The sequence below is a fragment of the Ursus americanus genome, chromosome 35, assembly GCF_024610735.1.
Source record: "Ursus americanus isolate L20-20 chromosome 35, mUrsAme1.1.p, whole genome shotgun sequence".
Taxonomy (NCBI): Eukaryota; Metazoa; Chordata; class Mammalia; order Carnivora; family Ursidae; genus Ursus; species Ursus americanus.
The window spans coordinates 13,021,971-13,034,056 of record NC_142161.1 but is presented as its reverse complement, the minus strand read 5'-3'; the positions used below and the strand labels follow the sequence as shown (position 1 = coordinate 13,034,056).

The 12,086-nt window shown below is 37.9% G+C and overlaps 1 protein-coding gene across 2 annotated transcripts in view; it reads right to left on the bottom strand.

The window, feature by feature from the left end:
• The window catches only part of NPAS3 (neuronal PAS domain protein 3), an 817,945-nt gene that overhangs the window by 569,133 nt on the left and 236,726 nt on the right, over window positions 1-12,086 (bottom strand). The gene's annotated exons all lie outside the window — the stretch shown is intronic.

Genomic DNA, 12,086 nt, shown 5'->3' with positions numbered 1-12,086 from the left:
TAGGATCTTAAGCCATCAAAAGCACCCATTCTTAAAAATGTATTTCAGTTATCGTCTTGGGGAACAAAGGGTAAACATTAACATTTTATTTGTTGATTCTGTGAATTGCGTTTATATGCTTCTAGTCCTCAATAAGGACTCAATAAGAAAACATCCCATTGAAAATGAAGATTTCAATGTAACTTTATAAATGTGCTGGTAATTGATTGATAAGAGAAACTTTCATTCTTTATTAATGAATATACATTAGTAGATGGACAGATTCTCTAAGATACTGGAGAATAAAATACATCACCCAGAAAAGTCAAACTTTAAGATAATATAAATTTAATGTTAAAAGATAAAGCCCTGGGGCGCCTGGGTGGCACAGCGGTTAAGTGTCTGCCTTCGGCTCAGGGCGTGATCCCGGCGTTATGGGATCGAGCCCCACATCAGGCTCCTCCGCTATGAGCCTGCTTCTTCCTCTCCCACTCCCCCTGCTTGTGTTCCCTCTCTCGCTGGCTGTCTCTATCTCTGTCGAATAAATAAATAAAATCTTTAAAAAAAAAAAAAGATAAAGCCCTCTATGGGTTATTAAAATTTATAAGCATTATAGACATATTACTTCACAGAAGATGCAACAGGTGGGATCCAGCATTTTCCTTTAACTATTCATGTGCATTTCTGTTTGAAGTTTGCTCACATTGCTGAGGGCAGAATCTGGCACAACTGAAGTTGTGTTTGAGCATCTGACAGAATTCCACCTATTCTGAATTGCTCTGTTTTATGTCTGACAAGAAATAAAACCCAAATCAGACCCTGGTGATAAGTAATTGGGCAATATTTACAGTATCAAGGTGCTATTAAAATCATTTGCAAATTTCCATTTTATGGAGCTCTGAAGGCATTTTACAATCTTCGAACCTAGCTTTCTGGTGTCCCGTTATAAAATAACAAGAAAGAAAGAAACACGCAAGGAAGCAAGACCAGAGCAATAGATCAAATTGAGGTCGGCAATGCGGCCCCAATCTCTAGCAGTATAATATGGACAATAACACCTCCTATTACACTATACCACATCTGATGTTTTTCATGGTAAAAACATTGTATTCACTGCAGACACTTAGAATCTCTTAGTGAGTATCTATATAATTAAAGCAATGCCATCATACTCTGGTCAAATACTTGCTAAGGCAATATCCCAGCTGTTTTCACTCTATTAATAAAAGATTCTACATTACCTAACTAACCTATTTCTCCGAACTACACAAGTTCATGTTATCATTTTCAGCATCACGGCAGTCTCAGACAACAAACCTTTGCCGTTCGATGTCTCAAGTGTTAACCTCAGGCAGAAACATCACTAATTTACAAGGGAAAAGCATGGTAATGCCACTTACTTCCCCAAATTATCACTGGCCCTCATGCAACTTTATAGTCCATTCTGGCTTGTTGAAAATTATGTAAATAAAGTGAGGGAGGCCTTAAAATCTGACAAAGTTTAAGTATAACCAGCATGTAGGTTAACATCTTAGGATAAAAGAACCATTCATACCCCCCTCTTGATACCGCAAAAGCAATCTATCTAACACCATTTAGGTCAGCTGAGCCAAAGGAACTATGTCCTTTGACACCATTTTCTCTACTACTTGTAGAGTGCAGTGGTTCAAGTTTAGTGCTTTGCTCTCTTCATGTTCTTCTCATCAAATAATACTCCAGAGGTAGGCTAAACTCACAATTTTGTTGTTATTGTTCAGTAAGTGACTATGATGGAGCTCCAGAACAGAAGTTATAAACTCAAGAGCTCCCCGGGTTAAGGAAGGGAATGTCCATGAGTGAAGAGGCCTCATGGCCACTGTCAGGACCTGGGGGACAACAGCTCAAAGGGACAGCATGGACAGTTTCAGCTGACTGCTGTTCCAGAGGAAGGCACACCTGCTGGTGCCAGATTTCTGGTGTTGCTCTTTCTAGAGAACACAATCTGAATTTTTATATGGCATTTCCAATTTTATGTTATGTTTTAATTTTATATTGAAGTTTTAAAAAATAATGCAAGCCTAATAAAACAAGTCATTTGGCCAATAAATGAGCAGGGATGCATTGTACAATCGGGTTAAGAATTTGGGGGGCCAATTTTGAAGGCAGTTTTACATGGATGTTATATGTAACTTTCCCTTTACACATGTCACTCAGAGGATCTCAAATGGGTTCATCTGTTATCTAATTAATATTACCAATATTCAAACTAGGAATTTCTCTGTTCAAATGAAGCAAGTAGAAGATTAGTCCATTATTCTGAAATTGATATTAATGCATAGGTTTATCAATAATTTGAGGGGAAAAAAACCCTTATTCTATGGAGGAGGTAAGCAAAGCCCAAGATCACATGTAGCAATTCAGTGGGCTCCAACGGCTAGGTAGAGGAGAAATGGCTACCTCTTTCCACTCCATGGAAGGCAAATACATAGACACTAATGCCTTTGCATGCCTTGCCTAACCAAACTCTTGCCTAGCCTAATTCTGACACCTGACTTATCGAAAATACTACTGAGCATGGAGCACCTGGGTGGATCAGTCAGTAAACCGTCTGACTTCAGCTCGGGTCATGATCTTGGGAGTCCTGGGATCAAGCCCAGCATTGGACTCCCTGCTCAGTGGAGAGCTGGCTTCTCTCTCTGCCCCTCACCCCACTCTCATGCTCTCTCTCACTCTAATAACTAAAATCTTTTTAAAAAATAAAAAATTTGAAAAATAAAAATAAAATACTACTGGGCAGCACTTACTTCATGTGTTCCTGACGCACCTTCTTGTTGGTTTTCTCCTCTCTACCCCTACGCTTTTTTTTTTTTTTTTTAACTCTAACACTCTGTGTTACCCTACTGGAGTAATTGTCTTGGCCATAATCTTAATACAAGGGTTTCCATGACTCCCACATGACAGCATTATACAGACACCGCAGTTCAGAAGACTCAGAATAACGGCACTGTGTCTATAATAAGTAGCAATTGGTTTTGAGGGCAACAGCAATAAAATACAGTCAAAGGATTATAAAGGTTATAGAGATGCTGATAGAAGACATTAAGCTAAAGACCCTAAGACAATGACACAGATTGTGGATTAAGTTTATACCTGCTTTTGTGAAGTAGAGCCCAGTTGTAAGTAATTCTCCAATTGAATTAAGGACTACATTAAAACTTAAAATTAACTGTGTATTCATACATTCTGTTCTAAACCAAAAACTTTCATTGTACTTCTAGAATACTAAAGAAAGAATGGAATGATTGTACACGAATAAAATGCAAAGTGCTGGGGTGCCTGGGTGGCTCAATTGGCTAAGTGTCTGACTCTTGGGTTTGGCTCAGATCATGATCCCATCAGGCTTTTGAGATGGAGCCCTAGGTCTCACTCCTGCTCAGCAGGCAGTCAGCTTGAGATTCTCTCTCTCCCTCTGTGCTTCCATTGGCACACACGCACTCTCTCTCTTTCTCTCTAAAATAAATACATAAAAATCTTTTAAAAAAATGTTATGGTGCTGATCTCTGCCTCGTAAAAAATGGTTAGACTTCAGACAGACAGTAAGTTAGTCCCTGCGTCCAAACTTCCCACTGCTCTGATGTTCTCCACCTAGTCTTTGGATAAATAGAAAAAGAGACTCTTCCTTAATCCTCAGCAAACCAAAATTTCAAATCTCTGATGACAATATTATCATCCTCACCAATCATCACCACCACCACCAAAACAACAAAATCAACAATTTCAGAAGACACACACACATGTATTAATTAATTTATAAATAAATCAAGAGGTCATATGCAAAACTGTGTGTATATTTTGGGGAAGATAGTAAATAATTTTCAGAATCTCTAAGGGGTTTCTTCACAACCAAAAGGGTAACAATCTAATATCTAGAATTTCCTATCATAAAACTTATAAAGTTGATTCCCCCACTCTTTTTGTCATTGACGTCATCATAATGAACTCTCCTTAACAACCATCCCTTGTTAAAAATATTAATGTATGTTTATTTAATTTTCTGCCTCAGTTTCTTTCATCTATGAAATGGGATGATAATACTATCTGCTTCAAAAGGTTCTTGTTGAAATTAAATGAGTTAATTTTTTTAAGATTTTATTTATTTGAGAGAGAGAGTAAGCAAGTGAGCACACGCAGGGGAAGGGGCAGGCAGAGGGAGAAGCATGTTCCCCACTGAGCAGGGAGCCCGATGCAGGGCTCAATCCCAGGACCCTGGGATCATGACCTGAGCCGAAGGCAGACACTTAACCAACTGAGGCACCCATGTGCCCCAAATGAGTTAAAATATTTAAATGGTACCTGACACACAGTAATACTATATAAGATATATTAAATGAAAACCTAAATTTGCTTCACACTAAATGTACTATGGTTTTAGGTCTACAATACTCATTTAAAATGTACACACTGTTCTCACCAGTATCATTTCTCGTCACTGGTTCTGACATATCACATTGCATACTTAAAGCAAAATAAAACTCCTTTATTGCAAAGATACTGATTTTTCATTATAGTCTTCCTTACGCCTATAGTCTGTTGTATACCACAGCCATATATAATGAGTTTTCAAATAAAACTTATTCCATTAATGAATGATTAAAAGGTTCAGAAATCAATGATTTTCTTACTAGGAGTAATAAGTGGGCATTTTTTAGTTCACTAAAGTATAAAAAAATGGCATTCAAGTGCAAGATAAGCAATTGTGTTTATATATATATTATATAAAAGAATATCCAACTGTTGTTAAGGGAATGTAGTGCTCAGAAGAATTGTGAAAACTTCTATAAAAAAAAAAACTTCAAAATTGCAATGATAATTATTGGTCAGAATGATCTTATGAGTACTCCTGGCAGAAAGGTGATCTTTCAAAGTATCTTTCAAAACCTCACAAATCTAGAAATTCTCCTTGATGTCAGATGAAACCCCAAATCCAGGACCATGGAGAGCTCACCCATCCTGCCTGGTAGGTGGGGAAATATGGAAGTGCCGGCGGCATTTGCTGCTTTAGCTTCCACACGGGGGTGGGGGGGGGCAAGGCTAATAATGAAATTCTTCTTGAGACAGAAACAAGCAAAAGATAACAGCAGGGGAAGAAAAAGTAAAAAGTTAAAGAACAGGCACTGCCACTATCACAAAGCCAATATTATGAAATTGACTCAGTATTTGCAATTTCTCTGAAGCTGCCACGGAACTGGATAAAGATGTCAATTATTTATTGGGCCACTTGTCCATGGTGGGGAAAAAAACAGATAACTTTGCACCTGATGACTCATTAAATTAAAAGAGGTAAGGTATCCTTTGTGGCTTATCAAATTTAGCTTTGCAAAATTGATTACTTTGATTTCCTTCTCGCAGAAATAGTTGCGATGATTATGGAAATAATATAGCTGGAGATCTACAGGGGATAACAAGGAGCAAAATAACTGTCACAGAGTAAAACAAAAGTAAGTCAACTTAAACGTTTCTTCTTCTCCGATGACTTCTTCATAGCCAGATTTTTATCAGTTCTTTTCATATAATTTATAATTGTATTTGTGGAACGGCTCCTGATAAGGACATTATCAATAGATTCACACTATGTCTACATGAAAATCTACTCTCTCAGCCTCAGTTTTAACACTTTCATGTAAGCTCTCAGAATATAATAACCCATCACTATAAAAGACCACAGCAGATTTTGGTCCTCTAACTGTAGGGGAAAGAAAAGGTAGAGTCAGAACCACTTTTATTTGGCCTTTTTAAAGTACTTCTAAGGAGGCAGAAAGTCAGGTTTTTATGGATTTTCCTACTTGTTTTGCTTAGAAGAACCCAGCACTACAGACTTCTACTATTTATCAATTAATCTGGCATGCAGCCTCAAAGGAAGAAGGTCGACCTGTATTAAAAATGCAGCCATCAAAAATTCATCAAAGGTTTCAGCATTTTAACTCATGAACCTTTGAACACCTGCATACATGTCAGATCTCTGGTCATAGTTAACAGTGAAATCTATGGTTACTCCAGTACCTTCTCCTGCCCTGACATGAGCAGAATGAGGAGGATTCCCAGGGAAAAAGTAAAGATTCTATAAGCACTGCTTGCCCTTCTTTCACTACTTTCAACAAAACGGCCCAATACACATTGGCATCACATAGAGTTCAAAGTCAATCAAATCAACCTACTGCAAAGAAAAAAAAAAATCTTTCAAGAGTATTTTTCCTCATGATTGTAAATATCGGCTTTCTTACAAGGCAATATAATTGAGAAATGCATAAACAGCTATTATCTAGCAGGGTTATACACTGCATAGCTCAAAAATTGGAGTCTTTTAATGCTCTCCAAGAAAAGGTAATCATTTCAGAAACCTTCCTTTAATGTGTGAAGGAAAGAGTATACAGTATATGCTGGAAGTTAAAACTGGAACCTTCAAGTTCAAGGTAAGAACTCTGCTGCTTAACTAATGCACTGCTCATAGCTGTCATCATTAATTTATGTTAGCCTCTGTAAACATCAAGAGTATAATAGGCCAATTTCACAACTAAATATAGATGCACATTTTGCCCTTATATAAATGGCAGATTGCTGCTGTAGATCATTGCTGCAGCAACACGTCAGTAAAGATGCACTGTTTGATGGTCTGATGCTCACACAATATATAAAACCAGTTGTAATGGTTGTTTGGAAGCAAAGTGTAACATAGCAGCAAAATTTCATTTGTTCCACAAACTCAGGATATATTAAGCTTGGCTGACAAAGACTGTTTGATGTGCTAAATCAGTTTGACCTTCATTCTTGCTTTATTTTTCTCATTTAACATGTGAAATGACCATTATTTTTCCCCATGTGAGAAAATATCATGAAATTGATTGCTTTCAAAAAGTGTCAAGAACATCTGGAACTGCGAACATTTGATAAAAGTATCAAACTTAGGATGCATCCTTAAAATTTTTAACTAAGATATATTCTGATTGAATAATCATGACCCATTTTTTACTTGTAGTAAAATAGATCAAAAGAGTAATTAGAGCCATTCAACTGAGTGCCTTCCCTCATCTTCAGAAAATGCCTTGTGTATGTTTGAACTTAATAATTAAATTAATTGGTTTTAGCCAATGAGCGTTTTTATTCTTAACACTTTAAATAAGAGGATTTAATTCCAGAATGAGTCATTAGAATAGTAATAAAGAAAGCTGAGAGGTCTGCACAATCCTTTTCAACCAATGTTCACCTTGATTCAAATAATCCTTGAATGAACCACAGCAAGACCAAACTATTCATTGTATGCTTTGGTGTCTGCCAAAAACCTCATGAATCAAAGTGTTTTGTTCTTCATTTTCCCCCAGAACTTTAAGCTGTACAACTGGCAGTTCCATAATAATGGAAAAACTGTGGCTTTATCAAGTAATTTCTCTCCACCCAATAAAGAGCACTTTACCTTGGAGCAACTTGTATATTTCACACCTTAAATTTCTATTTACCAAATCAGCTAATCACTTCACAATTGAACTCAGAACAAAAAAAAATTATCAATTAAAGTGGTTGAAACTCCTGCAAATTATCATTTAGGAATGAAGTAATTGCTTTCATCAGGGCAGAAAAGCCCGCCAGAACAGAAATGTCACTTTAGATTAGTGTTCTCACTCCTGAAGCTATGGATGACACAGCTGATATAAGACTAAATGCCAAGACCAATCAATTGCTTTTGTGGCTCTGCTCTGAGCTGCTGTAAAAGGGGCCATTTTCTAGGATCTACTCTTCATTATAGTAAATGCTATCTCCTTGGTAACATAATTCCATTTCTCATAAATTCTGTCTGAGAGCATTGTCCTAACAATGGATGTTTGTGGAAAAGAATGCTGTTGGTTTAATGCACAGAATTAAGTGTGAATGGCTGTCAAACTGCTATAGTTTACTAGTTCTTAAACATAAATTGAAGTCTTATACATTAGAAAGAATTCTTAGGGAGAAATGAATGTCCTGAACAAGGGTAAGATAGTGTATTTGAAGGCTCCGTGCTACCGGTTTAGAATTTTGACTATTCTAGTATTTATCTGTCCTGTACATTAAATCAGTCAGCTCCCACCAGAGGTGGGTGAACACTTCACTTACTTTCTCAGCAGTGTAGTTTGCAAATGTGAAACCTCAGAAGCAAATATGGACTCATTAGGCAACGGCATGCGATTTGTGAATAGCCACAACTGTGTTAAAAGAAAAAAAAAAAGTGTTCTTTGAGCTGAGCCCTTCCTGGAAAGCATCCAGATCTTAATTTGTATTGTTCATCCTCCTGAAGTTACAAGAATCTGGATTGCAGGCTCCAATTAAAAGGAAATTGAAGAAGCTAATACAGTGAGAAAGCAGCCATTCCCTACACTGTTCTCTTCAGGTCTGAAGTTTAGAAAGAGATTCAGGATCACGGGCCTTTGCCCGACATGGGATAAAGGCTTTCTCATCCTGGTGAGCACACATGTGTAACTTCCATTAACAGTAACAGGAGTCGTGAGCACACATTGAGAAGAAAGTCTACTGCTAAATATTTGAAAGGGTCAGAGCATCTCTGCTGAAAGGCAAAATGAGAGGGAATGGTGGGCACCTGTGACAGCGGGACATTTTACTGACCATGCAAAGGGCAATTGCTGGAATTGCTACCACTCCAAGGAGCTATAGTACTGATTTCCTTAGTATCAATAGCAGGAAAGTACACATGACGTTTCTGCTTTTTAAGATTACTCAGTCCCACCAAAGAATAGCATGAACCTTAACATAATAATAAAAGCAGACATGTTTGAATGCTTACTCTATTTTGGCCACAATCTAAAGGTTTTAAATATCATCTCATTTAATTCATGGTTGCCAATATCAGCCATAAAAAAAGGGTAATTGCAACTACGGAAGACAATGTCTGGATACACTGGAAGCTAGAAAACAGTGTTGCTTTCAGCTCCTCTTTTGGGGACCCCTGCAGGGATTTTGTACTTCCCCTCAAACTTGCCACATCCTTCACCCCAAAACTAGGATATTTTTTTTAAGATTTATTTATTTTAGAGCTCAAGTGCAAGGTGGGGGGAGGGAGAGTAAGAACAGAGGGGGAGGGAGAAGGACAGAAGCAGACTCCCCACTGAGCACAGAGCCTGATGCAATGTGGGGCTCCATCCCAGGACCCTGAGATCATGACCTGAACTGAAATCAACAGTTGGAGACTTAATTGACAGAGCCACCCAGACCCCCTAAAACTAGGAGATTTCCTGTCTCTGGGATGTCTTTTCCGAGATCTTGTCCTTCTGGTGCTAAAGCAGGACAATCCTGGGCAAACCAGGACAGCTGGTCACCCTGGAATATTACTGTCTTCATCTCACAGAGAAGAAGATCAAAGCACAGAGAGGGAAAGTCACTTGCCCAGAGCCAGTGAGGGTTGCAGCTGGAATGTGAACCTTGGCAAGATGACTCACATAAGGCCCTCTCACCTCCTCCGTACATTGCCTCTACAGGAATAAAGTCCTCATGATACCCCCTTTCCTGATCATATTTATAAGACAATTAAGTCACTGACCAAATTTTCCTTAACTTATAATCACCTATTTAAATCCCATCAGTGTTATGAAAACATTAATTTCTTAATGAAATGTCCAACAAAACCCTGTTTTTCAGGCCTACAAACGTTGCAATTTGAAGTAGATAAATTTGCTGTTAATTGCTGTGAGTCTCAAACTAAATTGCTTTGGAATTCAAATTCAAATGACCTTTTTCTAGAGAGAAAATTCACTTTTTCCTTTAATTTTCTTTAAGTGTGATTTCAAACACTTTTGAAAGCACAACTAAGTGGAAGAAAGCTTTTGAAAACTTTCAAGCGTGATAGGAGAAACTTGGAAAGGAGAAAGCATGCTTTGACAAGTTTGAAGATCTTTAAGTATGAAAAATGAAAGTTATGGTCATATGAACACTGCAAACAGCACATGCTTTTACTTGACATCAACGAACACACCATTATACTATAACTGCCTGCATTCCTTTGTGAAATAGAGATAATTAAGTGAAATGGTCACCCTTTCCTTAAACACTACAACAGAGAAAACAGGTCTTAAAGAGACTATATGCTCTATCCCCTACCTATCTGTTTAAGACATATTTTTATTTAATCTTTCATCAAGAGTCCCCAAAGCACAGCATATGGTTGCCGGGGATGTAAATTGTTGCAATTTCTAGAGAACACTTTGGCAAATACATATCCAAAGGATTAGAAATTTGTCTTTTTTTGACTAAAGCTAAGGATGTGAATATATTGCTAAGAGAATATTCACTGTCTCTTTGATAAACTTTAGAAGCCTATTATGGAATATACAAGATCCTGAACACGGATATTGAAAAAAATCTTCAGTGGCTTGGAAAATTTTTCTTTACAATATATTAAGCAATAAAAGGCAGTTTATAAAGCCGCAGTGTAGTGGGATCAAACAACTGTAGTTATATATCTATATAGGTTGATATACAGATAAAATATATCCAAATCTAGATTAATTCCCATCAACCAAAATATTAAGATTGGTTATTTCTACATGGTAGAAATTCCTTGTGGAGGAATTAGAGATACAAGCATGTATTTTTTTATATAAAATTACTTTAAAAAATAACTTATTTTATGGAGTACAAGTTGAGCCTCAGAAGTGCCCCGATGCTCAAAGGCTTTTTTCATTTAATAAAGGTTTGCCTGATAGTGCTATCAAATGTCAGCCTGTCACCACTTCTTGCAATAGAAGGGCCTAAATATTTGGAGAAAATGCTTGGCTTGGTCATTCCTCTGAGAGAAGATGCTTTGCTGGAATTGGTAAAGCTGGGCGAGGTCTTCATTCCTTCCTAAGTTATCCCACGCTTGTCTCCAACCAAAAGACTGAGTCCATGAGCCACGCAGCCCAGGCTCCCCGACCTCAAAAGCAGCACTTTACTCAGTATACACTATGCGAGCCGCTTGGCTGGATATGTGCTGCGCTACCCTGTAGAGATTGGCTTCTCCGGTGATGGCAACCTTCGATTCTTACCCAGGAGAAAACACACACACAAAATATTACATAGAATGGGCTTCTGCAAGCACATTCTTAGATCCTGACTCAAGTCTAGGGTAAGAAGCTGCCCCGATGGATATTTTGAGATCTCTAAGCTCTATAACACTGACCAAACCATTCTAACCAGGGTCATTCATTGGTTTTCCATTGACAGTTGTACCTCATACTTCTAACAGGTTTGGGCCCTTGGTGGTAGGTGGCTCCACGGTATTGGAGTACATACATGCAGGAGTCAAGATGTTATTACATGCCAGGGATTACCTATAATTTGCAGAGTCATGATACCTCCACTAAGGGGCTTTACGAAGTGGGACAACATAGGCAATGCCTGTTTATTTCCAGGCTTCCATTACCCAGTCAGAAACAAAGTCCTCCATGGATCCTACATTCTTTTGAAAAACCTTGATAAATGTTTAGTCCTCTCCTAAAAATCTGACTTTGAGGAGCTATACATCAGTTATTCTGAGCCAAATCTCGCTACGTAACAGGATGATAAAGATAGGTAACATATCGATGTATGGAAGGTTTCCAATATGTAAAATAAGAATAAAATAATTAGGCACATTTTCTTCATGAGTTTGCAGGCTGCTCATGGAAAAGCCAAAGGTTCTATCATGATATATGTATGTGAAACTAAAAAGACCCAGTTATCTCACTGACTGAAAGTCAGCACTGAATTCCCTGATTTTGAACAAATCATTACAACTTTAATAGTAACATGAATCCAAACTGTTGATAGCAAATTCTCAGACGCAGGAAAGCACGGGGGTGGGGGGATGGGACACACTTGTAAGCTGATATCAAAGAACCTCATTAACTGAAATGGGGCAGTGAAAGCCAGAGATTTTCTCAATTGGCCCCGTACGTGAAGGCTCCATAAACAACCTCAGTATCAGAATCTAGAAGCCACCAAAAATTAAAACACACAAAACGTGTAACACATGGTTGAGCACCCCCTCCCTGACCTTTCGGCCTAGTATAGTCTTTGACCAAAATGGATATTCGGTGGCCTTTTACTCACCTACCAGCACTTCACAGGAG